This window comes from Triturus cristatus, chromosome 2_2 (genome assembly GCF_964204655.1).
Source record: "Triturus cristatus chromosome 2_2, aTriCri1.1, whole genome shotgun sequence".
NCBI classification, from domain to species: Eukaryota; Metazoa; Chordata; class Amphibia; order Caudata; family Salamandridae; genus Triturus; species Triturus cristatus.
Window position 1 is genome coordinate 385433174 of NC_140582.1, and position 23914 is coordinate 385457087.

Genomic DNA, 23914 nt, shown 5'->3' on the forward strand with positions numbered 1-23914 from the left:
TATGCTATGCTTATGATTTCATTAGATATATAATGAAACATGTTTTTTGTGGTTTGAAAGAATAAAAGATTGTGGTGTAACTTTCCAATTTGGACATTTGGTCATCAGACTAACTGTCTCCATGTCACATTAATACATTTTTATCACCATGTGATCTCAAGGAGTCTGTTTCTGATTTATATTTAGACTTCTACAAGTTATTCCGCATTACATGAGGGACGCGAAATTACTCAATTCCTCCAATTCCACTGGTGGAATTGAAAATTCCACACACCCCTACTTATTATGCGACCAGATACTTACCATCCCCTTTTTTTCACCAAAGCTGCAAGACATGGTCACTCATTGTAGCAAATGCCATATGCTAGTTGCACTAAATATGTCATCTGTTGTAAAGTGCCTGTATGGATGTGTGAATGACGATATAAGTGGATATATAGGTGAGTAAATGGGTGTGTGAATGCTTTTATGGGTTTGTGACTGAGCATGTTAGTCACTATCTGGCTAAATTGAGTCGTGGGTACATAAGTGATTTGTGGGAGTTTAACTGGGTGTGTAAGTGTCTGCCTGACTGTACAAATTACATACCAATAAACTACTACTTTAAGCAAACACCCACATCTAATTTCTAACACATTCATTCATGCTGGCTTGATAATATTTTCAGTATAGAAATTCCTCTTCTTCCTTTGCTGCTCACCATATTTTTAGTTAATGTTCTCAACTAAGCTCTTTTTTATTTTGTCTTTTACTATAGTGTCTAGAAGCTACACATTTTCTTTCAGCGTATATACACTCACAGTTTTTTTTATATAATTTTTATAGTACAACCTAATTAACATATCTGTAAAATGCCTTTGCTGTTGTCTAACGTTTACTTTAATATCTGTTAACATCTGTTTTGCATTATGTTCCATTTTGTAAAATATTGTAAATTCCAAAGCCTACACTCCCTACTAAGTTGTTTATGTACACCAGTCTGCTTTTCAGTTTCACATTGTCTCTTTTGTTTTCTTCCCCCACTGTCTTTTAACTCTGTTTCCATAGTAATCATGTTTCTAATAGTCTCTGCCTACCAGTAGGTGAAACGTTCACAAGAGTTTCTCTAAACAGCAAAGTATCTTCACATTAACTGTAGCATGTGTGGTCGGCTGTTAGCAATTCCATGTATATCCCAAACAGCATAAATTTTTCTTTAATTTTTCCAAAGCCAATCACAGAGATAGTTCCTTTTTTTCTTAAAGTCACTATCTAACTTTAGTTCCCTGCACATCTCCACCATCCAATCAGATATGTTCTTGTATATTTTACTTGCTGTCCTCCATTTTAGCTGCCTTCCATCTTCAAAACTGACTCGTTGTGCTGCAGCCTTTTCCTATGTGCTAATCCTGCTTGTCTCCAAAATGGTCAGTGTCTGGATTTTGGGCCATAGTATTGTGTTTTGGGCCAGAGAGAGTGCTAGAAAGAATGTCATTGACTGGGGCACATGTTTACCTAATGCAGACATTACTTGGGTTTGCCAGAGAGGATTAAAGTGGCATAAATTGCTGCCTTTGGTTAATGCATTGCAGATTGCCAACATCCAGACCTCATGATTGTGTCCTGTGGTGGCAATAACCTAGGAACAATAACCGGGATAGGACTGGAAATCCTAATGAAGGATACCTTTGGTAAATTAATTACACTTTTCCCACATACTGCCTGGTGTTCTCCAATATTTGCCAAAGACAAAGGTGGCAGCGGTCAGCCCAATTTTGTTTTCAGATGGAGAAAACCAAACGTGTCAGTAAAGCTGTTTCTGCATTTTTCCGATACCATAACATAGTTTCTATATGCCATAAAAACTTATGGTTCAACATGGACGGAATACAAAAGATGGAGTCCATTTCACAAACACAGGCAACAGGGTGTTCCTCAACAACTTAAAAGACTGCATCCTGTTCTATATGTAGTTATCATCCACACACAATAAACACAAAGGCTCTTTTCAGAAGACAACCCTTTCCCAAACACTAGTTCTTTTTGTTTTCAAATTCCTTTTTCTAATTTCTCACTCAGATCCACAGATCTGCCATAGCTCCATGGAAAAATAAGTGGTCTGCCTAATATGTTGTAGGCGGAACTATGATGGGTGCAAGGATACTTCCCAACCAAAAAGACAAGTTCAATACAAAACAACACACATAATACAGTGGGTGTGTGAGTGTGCATGTGAGTGGCTGTATGGGTGTTTGAGTGGTTGTGTGGGTGTGTAAATGGGTCTGTGAGTTGGTGTGTGAGTGCCTGTGTGGGTCTGTGAGTGGGTGTGTGAGTGGTTCTCTGAGTCTCTGAGTGCATGCATCAGTGACTGCATGGGTGTGAGAGGGTGTGTGAATGGCTGTATGGATGTGTCACTGGGTGTGTGAGTGTCTGTATGGGCATATACATGCGAGGAGCAAGTGATGCTGTCCATTCTGGACGAGCTCAGAGTTATGGCTGACAATAAACAGCTGAGTGCCCTGATTTTATTAGATCTGTCAGTAGCATTCAATACGGTCAGCCATAACATACTGTTGAACCGACTCACCAATCTGGGCATCAGCGGGCAAGCATACCAATGGCTAAAGTAATTTCTGTCTGACCGTACACAGAGGGTTCCGCTGGGTGAGCAGACATCGGTTTTGGGCTCTCTAGCCTGCGGTGTACCCCAGGGCTCTGCCTTATCTCCACTCCTTTTTGATATCTATCTGCAACCTCTTGTGGAGACTTTGACACACATGGACTGTCAGGTCTTTAATTACTCTGACGATATTCAACTCCTTATCCGGCTTAGTAATTCCCACCAGGTCCAGGAGTCGGCTAAAAAACTGCTTAGATTCACAGTGAACTGGATGGCCAATTCATTGAAAATAAATCCTGATAAGACCGAACTGCTCGTCATTCCAACAAGTAATAGTCCCTGGTGTGATCTCTTTTGGCATCCGGAATTAGGTGCAGTCCCGCTCTCAGTCCCGGTTGTAAAAAGCCTGGGGTTGAAAATTGACTCTGAACTATCTATGCCCTTCCAGGTTGCCACGGTGGTGGGAACCTGTATTGGACCACTCAGGCAGTTACGGAAACTTGCTCCTCTCCTGTCAAGATCTTCATTACAGTCAATTGTCTGCATCACTGTCATCTCGAGACTGGATTACGGGAATGCCCTTTATATGGGCCTCCCCCGGAAACTTATCAGGAGATTGCAGGTGGTGTAGAACAATGCGGCAAGGCTCATTTTTAGACTTCCTAGAAAGACACGCGCTACCCCTCTGTTATATAAACTACACTGGCTTCCCATTAAACAGAGAGTGTAGTTTAAGGGTCTATGTATTGCCCATAAGGCAATATATGGTCAGGCACCCAACTATTTAAAAGACCGTCTGGAGAAAGATGTTCCTGGCCGGACTCTGTGATCATCTGAGGCCTGCCGTTTAGCTCCCCCCAGGTATATCTCTAAATCTAAAGGGGCAGAGCGTTCTCTGTTTTCCTCCCGCAGATCTGGAATGATCTGCTGGAGTTTTTACGCAGGAAGCACCTTCACCTTCAGGAAGCATTTAAAAACGTTCCTATTTAGAGAGGTGTTAACAACTGCGTAATTTCTGCCACCACTGCTGCCATAATATTTCTGCCCTAGTGACTTGTTCACTTTTCTCTAAAAGCGCTTAGAGACCTGAAGGTGATTTGCGCTATATAAAAGCATATAACATACCATAACATAACATATGAGGGGTTTTCTGGGTCCCTGAGTGGGTGTAAGGATGTGTGAGCAGTTGTGTGAGTGGTTGTGTGGGTGTGTAAGTGGGCATGTGAGTGTGTGATGGATGTGTGTATGACTGGGTATGACGGTGGCTGTGTGGGTCTCTGAATGGTATGTGAGGAGCTGTATGGGTGTGTCAGTAGCTGTGTCAATGGTTTGCTCTATGGGTCTGTGAGTGGCTGTATGAGCATCTGCGTGGGTCTGTGAGAGTGTGTGTTTTAGTGGTCCTCTGGTCCTGTGAGTGGATGTATCAGTGACTGTATGGGTGTGAGTGACTCTATGGGTGTGTGAGTGGGTGTATGGATGTGTGAGTGGGTGTATGATTAGTTGTGTGAGAGAGTGTGTGAGTGGGGCTGTGCATGGGTGTATTTTTTTAATTGGGGTCTGGATCCACAGATCTGGTAAGGATTCACATGGAGGACAGTGTGTGAGTGTCTGTATAGGTGTGTGAATGAATGCGTCTGTGGCTTTGTGAGTGGGAGTGGTTCTCTGGGTCACTGAGTGGATATATCAGTGACTGTGTGGGTGTGTCAGTGACTGTATAGAGGTGTGAGAGAGAGTGTAAGTGGGTCTGTGAGTGGATGAATGTGTTAACTGGGGACTGGATCGACAACAGATTCACACAGTCCTCATGCACCCAAAAATCATTCTTGAGCAATTTCTTCCCCATGAGGGGGTCCCCGCACAGACAGACTACTCCATTAGTCCCATTGAGTCAGGATACCTCTATTCTGACCCCTAATATCCTAATTTTACTGTATCCCCCCCCCCCACAGGAACTGTGTCCTGCTTGACAGAATGGTGGCTTCAACTTTTATCTCAGGTTTTAGCCAGCCAACCATGTCATTGTTGTTGGCACGTGGATCCGTGCCTCTAGCTATACATACAATATTTTTCCTTTAGTAACTCCAAAACTACTGAACAGATTTACACCAAATTACAAAGAGCACTCTTCTAGACCAAGATCTAGCTTTCTGCCAAATTTGGTGTAATTACATTCAGCGGTTCAGGATGGAGTCATGTCTAAAATCTCTATGGGAAATGCATGGGAAAAAAGCATTTTGAGACATCCCTTTTTCTTGGGCCCTGCTTGACGGATCACCCCAAAACTTTCCAGACAGCAGCTGACATGAGGGGCAAACTAGTTTTGAAAATTTTGTAAAGATTTGTCAAATGGCACCACAGTTATTAGAAACATAAAAAATACTATTCCTATGAAAACCTGGTCCTAACTATAACTATTTACTGGATATATATATATATATAGTGCGCTAAGTGCACCAGGAGCTAACAGGGAGAGTACACCATTATACAGATTCTCCAAGAGCAGCTGAGAACTGGCGCCTACCCAAAGAGCAGCGCTTTGGTGATAGGCAGGCCAGCTGCTTGAATTTTTTCTCTCATTAATATGGGAGCACACATTCATGCTAATGTTGGTTTTCCACCTTCCAATCGCATCAGCACTGTATGTGCAATGGTGTGATTTGTATTACCAAAGTGTCCAGGAGAGCAGCAAGCATATGTCTGTTTCACCTGAGGGCATTTTATAATACCCCCCCAGGCAGGATCTGATGGAATTGGCCGAGCAATTGCAGAACTGAGCCCAGAATGCTCCCAAATCCTGACAGGTGCTACTCCTGAAACGGGTGCATATTTAACTTGTGTTAATTTTTGCACAAATATATGGGTCTGAATCAGTGCTTGAAATGGGAAAATAGAAGTGCAGGTACTCTGTAGCAGGGTACCTGCTTGTTTCTGAGAAGTGCTGGTACTCTCCAATTAAAAGTATAGCATTTCTCTTGAGAAGTGCCGGTACTCTCCCTCCCCAAAAAAAAATTGCAGGTACCCCGTACCAGACAGTACCGGCCCATTTAAAGCACTGGTCTGAGTGATCCTTTCTGGGTAATGAGGAATTTTAAATACGCATCCTTTGCACTGGTGGAAAATGTGAACATATTTCTGCTTGGAGCTACGTTTTTTCGAGTTAGGAATTATGTTTTTAAAAAAACATAGACAACAGATTTGGCATTTTTCAGAACACAATCCAAATAAAAAGACAGCTTGAAACACGTATGGTCAACAGTTAAAATTACCAATGTTGATTAGGTACATTCAGTGAAGAACAAGTTGCACAGAGAGGAAAGTGCATGTCGAAATGTAAGCAGGGTTACCACTGTGATTAATTTCCATTTTTGTGGGAATACTTAAAATACTGACAGTGGAACGCAATCAGCCTGTTGTATTTATCTCGAAAAATAACATGTTGGAAAGGTGCAGCTCACAGTGCAAAATATAGACGACTCAAAGGAAATAAAAAGCTCTTCCAGTTTTTATCGCCATTTGCAGAGACTTAAGAAAATTCCTCCGAGTAAACTTGTAATTTTACCTGCAGAGTAAAATTACCGGCTGTCGGAGCATGACTTGTTCAAGTTGCCACTGTTCAAGTTGGATTTAGCCACGTAATGGTTACCTTCCCTGCGTTCGGGCATAAAGATATATTATTTAACACATTTTTAAGCAGGGGCATGGATTTGTGTCCTATTTATAATGCCAATACCGCTTTCATTGACTCACACTGACACGGGCTTGGCTTGCGGCCGGCTATGGTTTTCTTTTTAAGCTCCGGTGGTTTCAAAGGATGCTCTGGCGGCAATTTCCGCGTTGCATTATACATGATTTATTTTGCTTACCGATGTTTGCTCCGCTGGATTGCATCCTAGGATATCATGCTAAGAGTTATACATCCGAGCAGTATCTTGTTATAGTTCGGCCTGGCCTTTCCTGACATATCCTCGCGCCTGTGATGAAGTCGGCGACTACAAATCCGAGTACTTTATGCGTCTGTCGACAGATTCATCTTCCGCGTTTGCCGTTCGGGCATGCACACGGCACTCTTTCCCTTTCCCCTACAACAAATAACCTTTAGGATCTAGGACTCCATTTTTCAAAGATGTCAAAGCATTTAGCAATGCTTAAAAAGTAATGTTTCTGTTTGTACGAGGTGGAACTTTTTGATTGATTAGTGTACCATTATGGAATATTTAAAGTCAGAGATGGGAAGCGCTTCAGGGGGAGGAATACATTTCGCTTTCAAGATAAGAGAAGAGTGGGGGTGAATTAATTGTGCCAGCACTCTCAGATGCCAGTCATCCGCAAAAGCGCATCCATTTTGTCATGGCATTTCGTGGCTATCTAATTTCTTTCTTGTTAGTTTCGCATTTAGGAGGTTGAGCAGGGAGTTCAGGTTTGAAAACACCTCACGTTTCATAAAGGAGATAGTGCAGTCAAAATGTGATACAGCAGTACAGATACTGAACTTCAATGAATCATCTCTGGATTGCGATGTATGTCTCTTTCTAGGTGCACATCTTGCTGTTTGTCTCTTGGAACAATAAGTTGCTATATCTCTGGGCCTTTTTCAAATAAAAAATCTATCTATCTATCTGTCTGTCTATCTATCTATCTATCTATCTATCTATCTATCTATCTATCTATCTATCTATCTATCTATCTATCTATCTATCTATCTATCTATCTATCTATCTATCTATCTATCTATCTATCTATCTATCTATCTATCTATCTATCTATCTACCTATCTCTCTATCTATCCTACTGGCGGTCCCCAGTAGGTAGTTATAGTTAGGATCTAGTTTCCGTTGGAAAAGCATTTTTTGTTTTGCCAATAACTTTGGCGCCGTTTGACGAATCCTCATGAAATTTTAAAAACTAGTTTGCCACTTACTTCTGCTGCTGGGTGCAGGGTGATTCATCAAGCAGGGGCTGAGAAAATGGGGGTCCCAAAACGTGTTTTCTCCATGAAATTTCTCATAGGGAATTTAGACACTGCTACATCCAGAACGGTGTGCAGACAAAATATCGAGCAGGAAATGTCGAACTACAGGAATATCGAGTCCTAAATATCGTCAGTGAGAAATATCGACAGCAAGCATATCATAGTCAAGAATAGCAAATTTAAGATAAGAACTGTATTTTTTTTAAATATAGAAATCAATAATATCGTTTGCAAAAATATAGTTGTTTAAAATATGGATTTTATAATTAGTGTTATGTATTTTAGTATATGCCTTGAATATATGTGATGTATTTTTTTTGCATAAGCATTGTTTATGTTTTTTTATATATGTGTTACATTTTTAGTAGTTATACATTTTATTTTAATTACATTTTGAATATTGTAGTTCCATAGCGGGTTGTGGGTTTATAGGGGAATAGGGTGGGAAGTGATTTAATTATAAAAAATGAATATTTTTTTATTTATTAAAATTCATTTGATTTCTAGTGTTAATTGTGGGAAGAAATGTATTTTTATTTAATTATTAATTTGTTGTTAATTAATATTAATTAATTGGAAATTAAATATGGAAATTGTCTAATTAATTTAAGTGCGGGTTGTGGGGTTTATAGGGGTAAAGCGTGGGAAGTAATTTCTTTTTAGTTAATAATTAGTTGTTAATCAATATTAATTATTTAATTGAAAATTAAATATGGAAATTGTGTAATTATTTCTAGGTGCAGTCTGTGGGGTTTATAGGGGTAAAGCATGGGAAGTAATTTATTTTTATGTGTTTTAATTTGTTTTTTAATTAATATTTATTTTATTGATAATTAATTATGTTAATTATGGAAGTACATTTTATTTTTAACTCAGATGTGTGTTGTAAATTGTGAGGTGTTATAGGGTAGGATGCAAATAAAATGAATGTATGTAATAATGTTTTTGTTTATAAATAATTTGTAACTAAAAATATTTCTTTGTTTGAAAAATATTTTTATATTTTATTTAATATAATATTTGTAGGTAATAGTGATATGTATTTAACATTATAATAGTTCTTTTTTCAAATGTATAATAATAAATATATTTGATTTTTTTTTAAATATTAATATTTTAATTTTTTTTGTTTTTAAATATTTTTCGTTGTTGTTGATATTTTGTTTGTTTTTAATTTTGAATTGACTGCAGTGGAAATAGTAATTTTTATCCCTCCGCAATCCAACACTTGCCCTAGTTTTACACTCACTAGAGTGGGAATAGTAATTTTTACCCCTCTGCTATCCAACACTTTCCCTACTGCTATACTCATTGGTCTGTAAATAGTAATTTTTACCTCTCCGCTATACAACACTTTCCCTACTGTTGCACTGACTGTAGTGGGAATAGTAATTTTTACCCCTCCGCTATGCAACTCTTTCCCTGCTGTTGCACTGACTGGAGTGGGAATAGTTATTTTTCCCCCTCTGGTATCCAACACTTTCCCTACTGTTACACTCACTGGAGTGGGAATAGTAATTTTTTACCTCTCTGCTAGCCAAGACTTTCCCTACCGTTATACCGACTGGAGTGGGTATAGTAATTTTCACTGCTCCGCTATCCAACATTTTTTCTACTGTTGCACTGACTGGAGTGGGATCAGTAATTTTTACCCCTCCCCTATCTAACACTTTCCCTACTGTTGCACTTATCGGAGTGGGAATAGTAGTTTTTGTCCCTCCGCTATACAACAATTTCCCTACCGTTGCACTTATTGGAGTGGGAATAGTAATTTTTACCCCTCCGCTAACCAACACTTTCCCTACTGTTGCACTCATTGGAGTGGGAATAATAATTTCTACCCCTCTGCTATCCAACACTTTCCCTACTGTTACATTCACTGGAGTGGGAATAGTAATTTTTACCTCTCCGCTATGCAACCCTTTCCCTACTGTTGCACTGACTGGAGTGGGAATAGTCATTTTTACCCCTCCGCTATCCAATACTTTCCCTAATGTTGCACTGACTGGAGTAGGAATATTAATTTCTACCCCTCCGCTATCCAACACTTTCCCTACTGTTTCACTCATTGGAGTAGGAATAGTACTTTTTCCCCCTCCCCTATCCAACACTTTTCCCTACTGTTTCATTGACTGGAGTGGGAATAGTAATTTTCACCACTCCACTATCCAACACTTTCCCTACTGTTGCACTGACTGGAGTGGGAACAATAATTTTTACCCCTATGCTACCCAACACTCTCCCTACTGTTGCACTTATTGGATTAGGAATAGTAATTTTTATTCCTCCGCTATCCAACACTTTCACTACTGTTGCAGTCATTGGAGTGGGAAGAGTAATTTTTACCCCTCCGCTATCCAACACTTTCTCTACTGTTGCACTCACTGGAGTCGGAATAGTAATTTTTACCCCTCCGCTATCCAACACTTTCCCTACTGTTGCACTCATTGGAGTTGGAATAATAATTTTTACCCCTCCACTATCCAACACTTTCCCTACTGTTGCATACACTGGAGTGGGAATAGTAATTTTTACCCCTCAGCTATCCAACACTTTCCCTACTTTTGCATTGATTAGAGTGGGAAATTTAAGTTTAAATATTTTTAAATAGTTTAATGTTTTAATTAATAATATAATTTTTTTAACATAAATTTTATGTTATTGGTATATGTATATATAAATATTTATTTGTTAAATTTTTATGCATTTGTAAAATTGTAGAAGAAATTTAAATTAATATCTTAATATTTGTTTTACACAAAATATGTATAATAATTATTATATTTGTGTTTACATTTTTTAGGTTAAGCTCATTTGCAATTTTTTTATAATGTATATTAAATCTATTTTTTAATTAAGTTTTAATATATGTAATATTTAATATTTTATTTTATATATACATAAAAACAATATTTTCAACATCTATATTTATGTCATCGATATTTTTGCTTCAATATTTTTGTTCTTACCTTCATAAATATATGATGTCGATATTTTTGTCATCTATATTTATGACTCTATATTGTGGTAAGGGGATGTTTTGGGTGTTGATGTTTTGGCAGTGAACCAGCTCAGACCACTGAACAGAATAACTCCAAATTTTGCAGAAAGGTAGGTATTGGTCCAGAGAAGAACAAAATCAACCGTTTTACAAATATACACAGCCTAATAACATAAGATAGTCACATTGCAAAATGAATCAATCCTGAGTATATCTCTATAAACAACTGTGTCCATAGGATAACGCCATGAAAATATTGATCTTTTGACCCATAAAGAAACCAATCCTCTGGTTTCTTCAGGACAGTGCCATCCAATTAATGACCTTAAATCTAAAGGCTAGCACCAAGCCTTGCAAGCGAACTCTTGGAATCAGCCCTACTGGTCCACCCCGCAGTCCACAAGGGAGCTCACCCTGACTCCAGGTAATGAAGTAACACCCCGTCACAGGCAACTCGGTGTCCAAGAACATGTCCAAGACCTGAAGCCTCCTCTGCCTATCCTTTTCTCGGATTTGTGGAAACTATGTCATCACACAGTGTCATATTTTAAGATTAATCTTTCCGAATCTGAAGAACTGTGTTGAACCCTGCCCCAGCAGTGTTCAGGGACAGAACATCTACCACTTCTTTTAAATGGGCAAAGAAACTGTTAAGATATTTGGAGGTTACATACTGGAGCTCATTGCATGCCGCTAGGGATTAAAATATCAGAGCTATATTCAGCTTGATCAAGGAGGATTTGATGGGTGACAACACTCCTTACTTTCTTTTGTAGGAGGCTATGTTATGGTGGTTCTGCCCAAAATACTGTTTCTATGTCTGTATACCACACTTCATATTAAAGAAGGATTTGACTGCGAGGCAATATCTTTATTTTGCAATGACTTTATCTGGCAAGACCTATGGGCTAAAAATAAAGTATCCTAATACAATTTACATAGCATAGGCTATGGTACAGGAATTCCAAATATTCTGCAATATTACCAAGCAGCTCAGCTACGAATTTTAGTAATTAAAACTTGATTGAAACAGAATTAATGGTGCATGATAGACCAGACACTGAGTCATTGACCACTAGGTGAAGCTCCTTGGCTCCCAAGATCCTATCAATAGCAGAAGATGCACATCACACTAGCAAACAAAATGACCCTTAGAAAGTGGGACGAGTTGGGCCTTAAACAGGACTTGACATATTTTGCCACTCCATTCATCCATTGAGAGTAATCCGCAATTTACACGATGAATGACACCGGAGAATTTCCTAGTGTAGCGGAGTGATGGTATAAAGTGCTATTTGTAGGATGAAGACATTTTCTTTCCTGCAAGCTTGAGAGAAAGTTGGATTTTCCAAAGTAGAGAACTACTGATATTTAGAACTGCAGAACTGGGTGCTCCACCCGTCAGTTAGAATAGCACCTCAAGCAGCTTATAGCCTTTTGTGAAACGGTTTGCATACTAAGAAGAGAAAGTGCACCTTTTCTGTCATATTTATACAATCCCTAATACCCCGGTTTCTTGTGTGTGTGGTACAGTTTTTAAGAAGTGAGAATGCATTATCTGAGGTTATATGTGGATGAGGGTTAGTGGGGCAAAACTTTAAAAAAGAAAATAACACGGTTCTCCTACATGAGTGTATGAGACTGCTAAAATTATATTTAGATGGAACAACACCTACATCTCTTACACAAAATGTATGGTAGTAGAGATGCCACTTGCTAGAGAGGATGTAGGAGTGTGGGCTCTGTTATGCACTGTTAGACCTGGCATCATTGGCATGAGTCTCTCCTCCATTTTTTCTGTTTGCCTCCTCTGTTTACGATGTTTTTGCTGGATTATTGCTTTGGGCACTGTGCCACTGCTGATCAGTGCCACAGTGCAAGTGCTCCCTATGCTAAATTGTTACGTTGATTGGTGTTACCATGATTGGCTTGGTTGACTTACTGTTCAGACCCTAGTCTAGTGCACTGCGCGTGCCAAGGGCGTGTAAGTTAACTGCTGCTGGTGGGCTTGCAGCACTGGTTGTGCCACCCACAGAAGCAGCGTGCAAAATGTGTCTCAGGCCTGCCACCGCGGCGCCTGCGTGCAGTCCCTGACTGCCATGTCGACTTGGTAAGGAAACCTACTTACCAGTCTCTAAACCTTCCCTTTGCCACATTTCAGACACCTCTATGGTAGGCCCTAGGGCAGGGTGCATTGTTGGTAAAAGGTAGGTCATGCCCTGATGTGTGTGGCATGACCTAATAGTGAATTACAGCCATTTTCGTTTTTCACTATTGAAGGGCTACCTGCCTCCAATAGGCCAGACTGGGCAGACTGATTATTAACTCCATTATAATCTATCTGACTCAGGGAGCATGGTAGCAAGTCGAGTTTAGTATCCCTGAACTCAGAATTTAATAACACACCCTTTAGGCTGGATGGTTTTTAAATTCTATGTTTGAAAATAGCACTTTTAGAAAGTGGCTATTTTCTTGTCCAACTATCTACCGGTCTCTGCTGGTTTGGTGTGTGTGTCAGGGGCTGAGTGGCTCCAGAGGTCTGAGTGAGTCAGTGTGGGGTGAATGGGGCGTTTACACGTAGAGTGAGGGAAGAGTAGCCTGCCCTGCCTGACACAATACTGGCCCCGCCTCCTGCTGGGCGACTGATAGCCCTGCTCCTACCAGTGACAATACTGGCTCCGCCTCCTGCTGGGCGGCTGAGGACTCTGCCCTGCTCAGTGAATAGGCCAGGTGCCTCTGCCTGGCAACACCCACAACAAACCTGAGATGGTGGGAATCGCCCGGCTTGGACAAAGGGAACAAAGGGAAAAAGGGGTATAAGAGAAGGACCCCTGAACCAAGAACTGAGATCACTTCTGACAAGGAAACCTGTACCAAGGACAAGAAGCCTGCTGATCTAAGGACTTGCCTCCCCTTTCTGCCAGAGTGCTGTTTTGCTGTGGAGGAACCTGAAAGCTGCTTCTTTATTTTTGCCAAGGAACAAGGAGAGAGGAACTTGGTGTGTACTCTCTGAACACTTGCTAGGAAATCTCCAAGGACTGGAAGAGTGCCAGTCTCCTGCTGAAGTCACAGGGCCAAAGGACTTCACCATTTGCTGAATTGCTGGAAAGTGTTGTTTCCAGTACACAAGGGAAAATCTGCAGTCTCGACGCCGCCGACGCCGCCGAATCCAGCTCGACATCGTGAGTAACGGCTCCAGTGTCCCGAGCCTTCGACGCCGGCCGCCGGGCCCGATCGACGCCAGCAGCAACGCCAGTGAGCAGTGGGTATCGGCCCCAGCTCCAAGTGACCCCGTCTCGACGCCGGTATCGACGCCAGTGAGGAGTGAGTATCGGCTCTACCTCCAAGCGACCCCGTCCCGACGCCGCTGCTGATCGCATCGACTCGACGCCCTTCTCGACGCCGTGAGCGCTGCTCCGGCCCGACATCCCTCGGCGCCGCTGCGGATTGACCCGACTCCGAGGCACGATCGACGCCGACCTCGACGCCGACATCTTGACGCCGTGGATCATCGTTTTCTTCGTTTCTCAAGGTACTGTACTTGTGGGGTCTGTTGCAACTCCAGGCTCGACGTAGCGCTCCTCGCGGTCGACGCCGAACCTTGGGAATCTTGTAGACTCGACGTCGTGTGACTCCTGTGGGGGTTACATTTTTGCCAAAGAACTGTGCTCAGAAGAATACTTTGCTAAAGAACTATTTACCAAGAAGAAACCGTACTTGAACTATTATTTTTCCTTCCAAAGAGTATTTATTAAGACTGTGGTATATTTTTGTCGTTATTTGGTCTTGTGCTAAGCCTTATATAAAAATACTATTTTTATAATAACTTCTGTGTCGTGTCCATCTGTAGTGTATTCACTCTATTACTGTATGTGGTCATAAATGCTTAACACACTGCCTCTGAGATAAGCCTGTCTGCTCTGCCAAGCTACCAAGGGGGTAGCAGGGGTTATCTGAGTGTGTAATCCCCTTGCCCTGACTAGAGTTGGTTGGTCCCTATTTGTCAGAAGTGTATACCTCTGCCAACTAGAGACCGCCGGTTCTAACATTGGTGGCAGCGGTGGGATTTGAACTTTGCATTTATGACTCATGTGCAGTGATTAGTGTACGCTACATAGTGAAAGCAGACCATAACGCAGCCACAATCTGTTTGGTAGGATTGCCTATTTTTGTTCTCCGCTTTCCTGGAGCTTATTTTCTTAAACACTGCCAGTTTTGACCATGGAGAATGCCGGAGCTACTACACCTGTGGAGAATGTTGTGGGGGAATTCGATAAGGAGAAGATAGATTCCTACACGCTAAAAGATCTGAAAGGATTTTGCAAGCAGTTTAAAGTTCCTACCACAGGTGTCTCAAAGAAAGAGGGCTTCCTCAAAGCGCTGAAGGCCTGGTTAGAGGCCAGAAATCCCTCTGATCCGGTGGTGGTACCGGAAGAGGAAGAAGAAGAGGAAGAGGAAGAGCCCACAGGTGGGCCAGTGTCATCTCCAGGCAGTAGTGCGTCCTCTAGGAGCCTTTCCCCCGAAGAATTAGAAGACAGGGAGAAGGAGAGGGGGTACAAGTTAGAAATGGCAAAACTTAAATTAGGAGGGCAGTTGGAATTAGAGAATGCGAGAAGCAAGAGAGAAGCTGAAATGGAGAGCAAAAGATTAGATTTTGAGAGAGAGAAATTAGCGTTTGAACGTGAGAAGATGGTGAGGGAGATGGAGCTTAAAACCAAGAGTTTAGAGTTGAATCCCTCTGGTGGCAGCACTCCATCTGTGCCTGCAGAAAGTAGGTTTTATTTTCCTAAGGATGTGATCAAAGATTACAGTAAGAATGAAGATATTAGCCAATGGTTTAAAGCGTATGAGTTAGCATTGTTGGCCCACCGGGTCCCTGAGAAGGATTGGGGAACGGGGTTGTGGAGCCGCTTTACAAACGAGGGGAGAGATACCTTGTTGAGCCTTCCTGCTGAGGATAGGATGTCTTATACTCATATGAAAGATGCTTTAATGCTGAGATATGGCTTAACTCCAGAAAAGTACAGACAAACCTTTAGAGAATGTAAGAAGTTGCCTGGTACTACGTGGGTTGAATATGTGTCTTTTTTCTGCAGAACCATGGATGGTTGGATAAAGGGTAGCAAGGTTGATAGTTATGATGCTCTTTATGATTTGTTTGCTTGGGAGCACTTGTCTAATAACTGTTTTCCAGAGCTACGCCAGCACCTTGTTGACAGCAAGCTATCTAACCCTAGAAAACTTGCTGAGGAGGCGGACCGCTGGGTCAGTACCAGGGTCCACAAGGGTCCAGTGGGAGACTCAGCCAAAGGTGGGCAGGGTCCCCAGCAGAAGAGTGGGGGGGACAGGGGTAAACAGAGGGAGTTTCAGAAAGGGCCCCAAAGTAGTCCCCAAGGGAACCAAGGGAAGGGTTCCCAGCCTCCCCCTGTAAAGAAGCCGGAGGCCCCGACAGGTAAACCTGTTCACAGGGGCCCCATGACCTGCTATGCCTGTAAGCAGGTGGGACACCGTTATTATGATCCCCAGTGTCCCATGAAGGATTCGAATGCACCGCCGCGTGCACCCCCTCGTCAGGTAGCGAGTGTAGCCCTGGGAGGGGAGGAGATGGGTGCCCCCGGTGGGTGGGGTCCCGCAGAAATGTCCCTGGTCTCTTTAGGAGACGTGGAAATGGTCCCTCCAACCCCTCTGCCTAGTAACACTAAGAAATATAGGCAGTGGGTGACCATTAATGGCCATAGGGTGGAAGCTCTCAGAGACACCGGAGCGAGTGTGACAGCTGTCAAGTGTCACTTGGTGTCCAGAGAGCAGGTGGTCCCTCATGCATTCTACCCTGTTGTAGCTGCTGACAACTCACAGAGTCAGTGTGAGGTAGCTCAAGTTCCCTTTGAGTGGGGGGGGGTCTCAGGTACTCTTCAGGTTGCTGTGAGGCCCGCCATGCCTGTTGATTGTCTCTTGGGCAATGATTTGGAGGACTCCCCTTGGGCTAAGGTGGAGAGAAAAGCGCATCTGGAAATGTTGGGTCTGCCTGAGTGGGTGTGTGCGACCACCCGGTCCATGTCAGTCAGTAAGGGTGTTGATGGGGGCCCGGAGCCTGAAAGTATGGCCCAGGTCCCAACCGTGAAGAGAAGGGGCAGGGGGCGCGGGAAACCGTCCCCCATCGTTCCCGCGGTCCAGGAGGGAGCAGACCCTGAGGGGGATGCCCTGGAACCGACAGGAGAACAAGTGGCCGAACTGGGAGACCTGCCCGAGCTGACCCATTGGCAGCAGGATGGTGGTCCCTCCAGGGAGGAATTTTGTGCTGAGCAGAAAGTGTGCCCTTCTCTTGTGGGTATGAGGCAGCAGGCCTCAGCCCAAACGACAGGTGATCAGTCAGGATCACATTGGGTCTACTGGGAGAACGACCTCCTGTATAGCGAGCCTAAGGCTGCTGAACCTGGGTCAGCCCGTGTGCTGGTGGTACCCCAGCGCTTCAGAGCCTTCCTACTGGGGTTGGCTCATGACGTTCCGTTAGCTGGACATCTGGGGCAGGACAAGACCTATGACAGGCTTGTCACCCATTTTTATTGGCCTCAGATGAGAAGGGATTCAGATATCCATTGTAGGACCTGTCAGACTTGCCAGGCAAGTGGGAAAAGTGGGCGGAAGCAGAAGGCTCCCCTCCAACCTTTTCCCGTCGTCAGTACCCCCTTTGAGCGAGTGGGAATTGACATTGTGGGGCCACTGGACCCCAAGACAGCCATGGGCAACAGGTTTATCCTGGTCTTGGTGGACCATGCCACCCGGTACCCGGAAGCCATCCCTCTCCGAACAGTGACGGCCCCCGTGGTGGGACGGGCACTGATGGGTGTTTTCTCCCGCATGGGGTTCCCCAGAGAGGTGGTGTCAGACCGGGGCACCAACTTCATTTCGAATTATATGAAGTCTCTGTGGAAGGAGTGTGGGGTAACCTACAAGTTTACCACTCCTTACCACCCTCAAGGTAATGGGCTGGTTGAGAGATTCAACCGGACCCTAAAAGGCATGATCATGGGTCTTGAAGAACCAATGAGGCGTAAATGGGACGTCCTCTTGCCATGCCTGCTGTTTGCTTACCGTGAGGTGCCACAGAAGTCTCTAGGGTTCAGCCCCTTTGAGCTTTTGTATGGTCACCCGGTAAGAGGACCTTTGAGTCTGGTCAAAGAAGGCTGGGAGCAATCTCCCAGGAAACCTCCCCAGGATGTATATAGTTACATGCTGGCCTTTAGGAACCAGACTCGGCGCTTCAGAGATCTTGCTCAGGCAAATCTGGAGGCCAGCCAGGAAGAGATGAAGCGGTGGTACGATCAGAATGCCACTCTGGTTGAGCTTCAACCTGGTCAGAAAGTTTGGGTCATGGCCCCTGTGGAACCTTGTGCGCTCAAGGACAGGTGGACTGGACCGTTTGAGGTTGTGGAGAAAAAGAGCGATGTCACCTACTTGGTGGACTTGAAGTCTCCCAGGAACCCCTTAAGGGTCCTGCATGTCAACCGGTTAAAGCCCCACTTAGAAAGGTCCGAAGTGGGCATGCTCCTTGCCACAGATGCTGGGATGGAGGAGGAGAGTGAGCCTCTTCCTGACCTCCTGTGTGCAAAAGAAAAAGATGGGTCAGTGGATGGTGTTGTCCTCTCTGACACACTGACCCCTGAGCAGCAGCAAGATTGTCGCCATCTGTTGGTACAATTCCCTGATCTGTTCTCCTTAATCCCTGGTGTCACTCAGTGGTGTGTCCATGATGTGGACACCGGGGACAGCACTCCTGTGAGGCACAAGGCCTACAGGGTGACTGACAAGGTCAGAGCATACATCAAGGAGGAGGTCTCCAAGATGTTTGCCTTAGGGGTGGTTGAGTCCTCTAGCAGTCCTTGGGCCAGCCCAGTGGTCTTGGTCCCAAAGGCTGCAGCGCCTGGTGCTTCACCAGAACTTCGGTTCTGTGTGGATTACCGAGGACTCAATTCGGTCACCAAGACTGACGCGCACCCCATCCCCAGAGCTGATGAGCTCATCGATCGGTTGGGGGCTGCCCGGTACCTTAGTACGTTTGATCTAACGTCTGGGTACTGGCAGATCGCCTTGACTGATGGGGCAAAAGAGAGGTCTGCATTCTCCACACCAGATGGGCACTACCAGTTCCGTGTGATGCCCTTTGGGATGAAGAATGCCCCTGCCACATTCCAGAGGTTGGTTAACCAGGTATTGGCCGGGCTGGAAGATTTCAGCGCCGCCTACCTGGACGATATAGCAGTGTTCAGCGCCAGCTGGGAGGAACACTTGCGCCACCTCCAGGAAGTGTTGTTGGCCCTGCGCAGAGCAGGCCTCACAATCAAGGCTAGTAAGTGCCAGATTGGGCAGGGTTCAGTGGTGTACTTGGGGCACCAAGTAGGGAGCGGCAAGGTGGCCCCCCTGCAACCCAAGATAGATACCATCCTGGCTTGGGAACCGCCCAAAACCCAGACTCAGGTGAGAGCCTTCTTGGGTCTCACGGGTTACTACAGGAGGTTTGTCAAGGGGTATGGCAACATTGTGCACCCCTTGACCTCGCTGACTTCCCGGAAGCAGCCGAGACTTGTGATCTGGACTGACGCCTGTCAGAAAGCCTTTGACACCCTGAAAACTGCAATGTGCACAGCACCGGTCCTCCAGGCACCCGACTTTTCAAAAGAATTCCTTGTCCAGACGGACGCTTCAGAGCATGGTGTGGGGGCTGTTCTAGCACAGATGAATGAGGAGGGCCGAGACTTACCTGTAGCCTTCATCAGCCGGAGGTTACTTCCCAGGGAACAAAGGTGGAGTGCGATAGAGCGTGAGGCATTTGCTGTGGTCTGGGCGCTGAAGAAGCTAAGACCCTACTTGTTTGGGTCTCACTTCCGGGTTCAGACAGACCACAGGCCCCTCAGATGGTTAATGCAGATGAGGGGTGAGAACCCAAAGCTGTTGAGGTGGTCCATTTCCCTACAGGGGATGGACTTTACGGTGGAACACCGCCCTGGTACAGATCACGCCAATGCTGATGGTCTGTCCAGATTTTTCCGCCTTAGTGATGAGGACTCCCTGGGTGAAGGGTAGTTCTCCCCACATTTCAGCTGGAGGGGACACGTGTTAGACCTGGCATCATTGGCATGAGTCTCTCCTCCATTTTTTCTGTTTGCCTCCTCTGTTTACGATGTTTTTGCTGGATTATTGCTTTGGGCACTGTGCCACTGCTGATCAGTGCCACAGTGCAAGTGCTCCCTATGCTAAATTGTTACGTTGATTGGTGTTACCATGATTGGCTTGGTTGACTTACTGTTCAGACCCTAGTCTAGTGCACTGCGCGTGCCAAGGGCGTGTAAGTTAACTGCTGCTGGTGGGCTTGCAGCACTGGTTGTGCCACCCACAGAAGCAGCGTGCAAAATGTGTCTCAGGCCTGCCACCGCGGCGCCTGCGTGCAGTCCCTGACTGCCATGTCGACTTGGTAAGGAAACCTACTTACCAGTCTCTAAACCTTCCCTTTGCCACATTTCAGACACCTCTATGGTAGGCCCTAGGGCAGGGTGCATTGTTGGTAAAAGGTAGGTCATGCCCTGATGTGTGTGGCATGACCTAATAGTGAATTACAGCCATTTTCGTTTTTCACTATTGAAGGGCTACCTGCCTCCAATAGGCCAGACTGGGCAGACTGATTATTAACTCCATTATAATCTATCTGACTCAGGGAGCATGGTAGCAAGTCGAGTTTAGTATCCCTGAACTCAAAATTTAATAACACACCCTTTAGGCTGGATGGTTTTTAAATTCTATGTTTGAAAATAGCACTTTTAGAAAGTGGCTATTTTCTTGTCCAACTATCTACCGGTCTCTGCTGGTTTGGTGTGTGTGTCAGGGGCTGAGTGGCTCCAGAGGTCTGAGTGAGTCAGTGTGGGGTGAATGGGGCGTTTACACGTAGAGTGAGGGAAGAGTAGCCTGCCCTGCCTGACACAATACTGGCCCCGCCTCCTGCTGGGCGACTGATAGCCCTGCTCCTACCAGTGACAATACTGGCTCCGCCTCCTGCTGGGCGGCTGAGGACTCTGCCCTGCTCAGTGAATAGGCCAGGTGCCTCTGCCTGGCAACACCCACAACAAACCTGAGATGGTGGGAATCGCCCGGCTTGGACAAAGGGAACAAAGGGAAAAAGGGGTATAAGAGAAGGACCCCTGAACCAAGAACTGAGATCACTTCTGACAAGGAAACCTGTACCAAGGACAAGAAGCCTGCTGATCTAAGGACTTGCCTCCCCTTTCTGCCAGAGTGCTGTTTTGCTGTGGAGGAACCTGAAAGCTGCTTCTTTATTTTTGCCAAGGAACAAGGAGAGAGGAACTTGGTGTGTACTCTCTGAACACTTGCTAGGAAATCTCCAAGGACTGGAAGAGTGCCAGTCTCCTGCTGAAGTCACAGGGCCAAAGGACTTCACCATTTGCTGAATTGCTGGAAAGTGTTGTTTCCAGTACACAAGGGAAAATCTGCAGTCTCGACGCCGCCGACGCCGCCGAATCCAGCTCGACATCGTGAGTAACGGCTCCAGTGTCCCGAGCCTTCGACGCCGGCCGCCGGGCCCGATCGACGACAGCAGCAACGCCAGTGAGCAGTGGGTATCGGCCCCAGCTCCAAGTGACCCCGTCTCGACGCCGGTATCGACGCCAGTGAGGAGTGAGTATCGGCTCTACCTCCAAGCGACCCCGTCCCGACGCCGCTGCTGATCGCATCGACTCGACGCCCTTCTCGACGCCGTGAGCGCTGCTCCGGCCCGACATCCCTCGGCGCCGCTGCGGATTGACCCGACTCCGAGGCACGATCGACGCCGACCTCGACGCCGACATCTTGACGCCGTGGATCATCGTTTTCTTCGTTTCTCAAGGTACTGTACTTGTGGGGTCTGTTGCAACTCCAGGCTCGACGTAGCGCTCCTCGCGGTCGACGCCGAACCTTGGGAATCTTGTAGACTCGACGTCGTGTGACTCCTGTGGGGGTTACATTTTTGCCAAAGAACTGTGCTCAGAAGAATACTTTGCTAAAGAACTATTTACCAAGAAGAAACCGTACTTGAACTATTATTTTTCCTTCCAAAGAGTATTTATTAAGACTGTGGTATATTTTTGTCGTTATTTGGTCTTGTGCTAAGCCTTATATAAAAATACTATTTTTATAATAACTTCTGTGTCGTGTCCATCTGTAGTGTATTCACTCTATTACTGTATGTGGTCATAAATGCTTAACACACTGCCTCTGAGATAAGCCTGTCTGCTCTGCCAAGCTACCAAGGGGGTAGCAGGGGTTATCTGAGTGTGTAATCCCCTTGCCCTGACTAGAGTTGGTTGGTCCCTATTTGTCAGAAGTGTATACCTCTGCCAACTAGAGACCGCCGGTTCTAACATGCACTGATTATGGTCTTTCGCAAAGGTTCCGAACTTCTGGATAGGTGGGTGCATGTCCTTCCCTAAATCCTCTCTAACCCTACCTAAACCTCCCCCATTTAATAGTAAGTGTATCCAGCCACTCGCCCGGTCCCTCCACTTTTATTACAAAGAAGTAAACTTACATTCGTGAGGATTTCCCCATAGAAATAAATAGGCACAGTGGAGGTGGTGATTTACGCTCGTAGGTTTGCAAATATCATTTTGTACTACTTCAGTAGCACTGTTGTAATACTACTAAGCGCACTACAAAGTTCATTTTGTGAAAACGCCCAATTCTCTTCAGTTTGTTGGAATCTCTTACCCTGCAAAAAATGCAAAGTATGAAGATATCCTGGAGCACTTTGTAAGCAAAAATGAACCATCTTTTAGCATCTTATGGGGTAGTTAATGTTCTACAACTCACTTTCCCAAGACGAGAAAGTGCCAACTTCCAAGCAATTTTTCAACTGAGGAGTCAGCTTTACTATCCATCTCTAGCACCTCTCTACACAGTACAATCTTATGCTTTTTTTTAATCCTGTGCCTAACTGGAAAATATATCTGTTGAAAGAAGAGTTATGATGTTTAACAGTGCAGAAATAACTTATAGTTCTGGAGCCGACTGTAAGGTGTTTGAACAGGAAGGCGGTGACATGCCCTAAATTTCTGTCAATTATCCCAGTCGCATCTGGAATGTATGGGGACTTTTGCATCATTCCGCCTAAAGAACCTGATTCTTGCATTTTATCCTGGGTACCGTGGATGGAAAACCCCTTTGGTGCTCCCTTTGCATCATTTTCAGGGAAAGGACAAATATACTTGGACACAGTGGGCAGCAGAAGGAATATGTTGCTGAGTAGCAATGCGTGCCTGGTAGCTATAATAAGATTGTTGATCAATTGGGAACATCACCATGCATGCTCAATAGAAGGTGGAAATGTTAGGCTCTGATTGACCAGTAGTCAGACCACCAGAGAACCATTTTGTAATGTAAATGCGAACACTAGTATTTGATAACTCTTTTTTTACAGCTAGACATTTTCTTCGAGTTCCACATTCTGCAGTGAAGTTGAGGTTGTTGAAGCTATCCAAGACAGTCATTTAAATTAAATAAAACACAAAGGGAAGAATTTAAAAGGAGAAGAAGAGAGAAAGAGAAAAAGACAGAGGGACAGAGAATTAGAGATAAGCGAATAATCTAGGCACACTGCATAATGTACAGTGCTAAAAGGTAGTCGGAAGGTAGAAAACCTTTACCCAAGAGAAAGTAAGGTTAGGATAGGATGTGGTTATAAGCTATGACAAATACAATAAGAAAATAGTAAACACAGTATCAGTAACTTGCTTTATGTAAATCTACCTGCTGCTAAATATCTGCATATGTAATAATTTCTTAGCAGTGAATACGTGTCGCTTTGAGGGCATCCAGACACCTATAGGGTGAAAGCACCCTCATCTGCTGTGCAATAGGGATGGGTTTTCCTGGCTGGCGTGGCGATCTAAGTGGTAGCACCGCTAGAGTTTATTGGCAAAATTCACAATGGTGTTTGTGCACCCAAATTCTCTTAGGTGTACACATATGTTCAGTTATGAGCACAACGTTTTTCATTGTGTGTGAATGTGCACTCGTAAATGTGACAAACCACTCCAAAATGTCTACCAGTATTGGATTGGAGGAAAATTGTTATCTCACAAAACCTGAGTCACCGATAGAAAAGAAGAAGGTCTGAACTTGGCAAATGCAGCAATTCCTTCCTTCCTTCCTTCCTTCCTTCCTTCCTTCCTTCCTTCCTTCCTTCCTTCCTTCCTTCCTTCCTTCCTTCCTTCCTTCCTTCCTTCCTTCCTTCCTTCCTTCCTTCCTTCCTTCCTTCCTTCCTTCCTTCCTTCCTTCCTTCCTTCCTTCCTTCCTTCCCTCC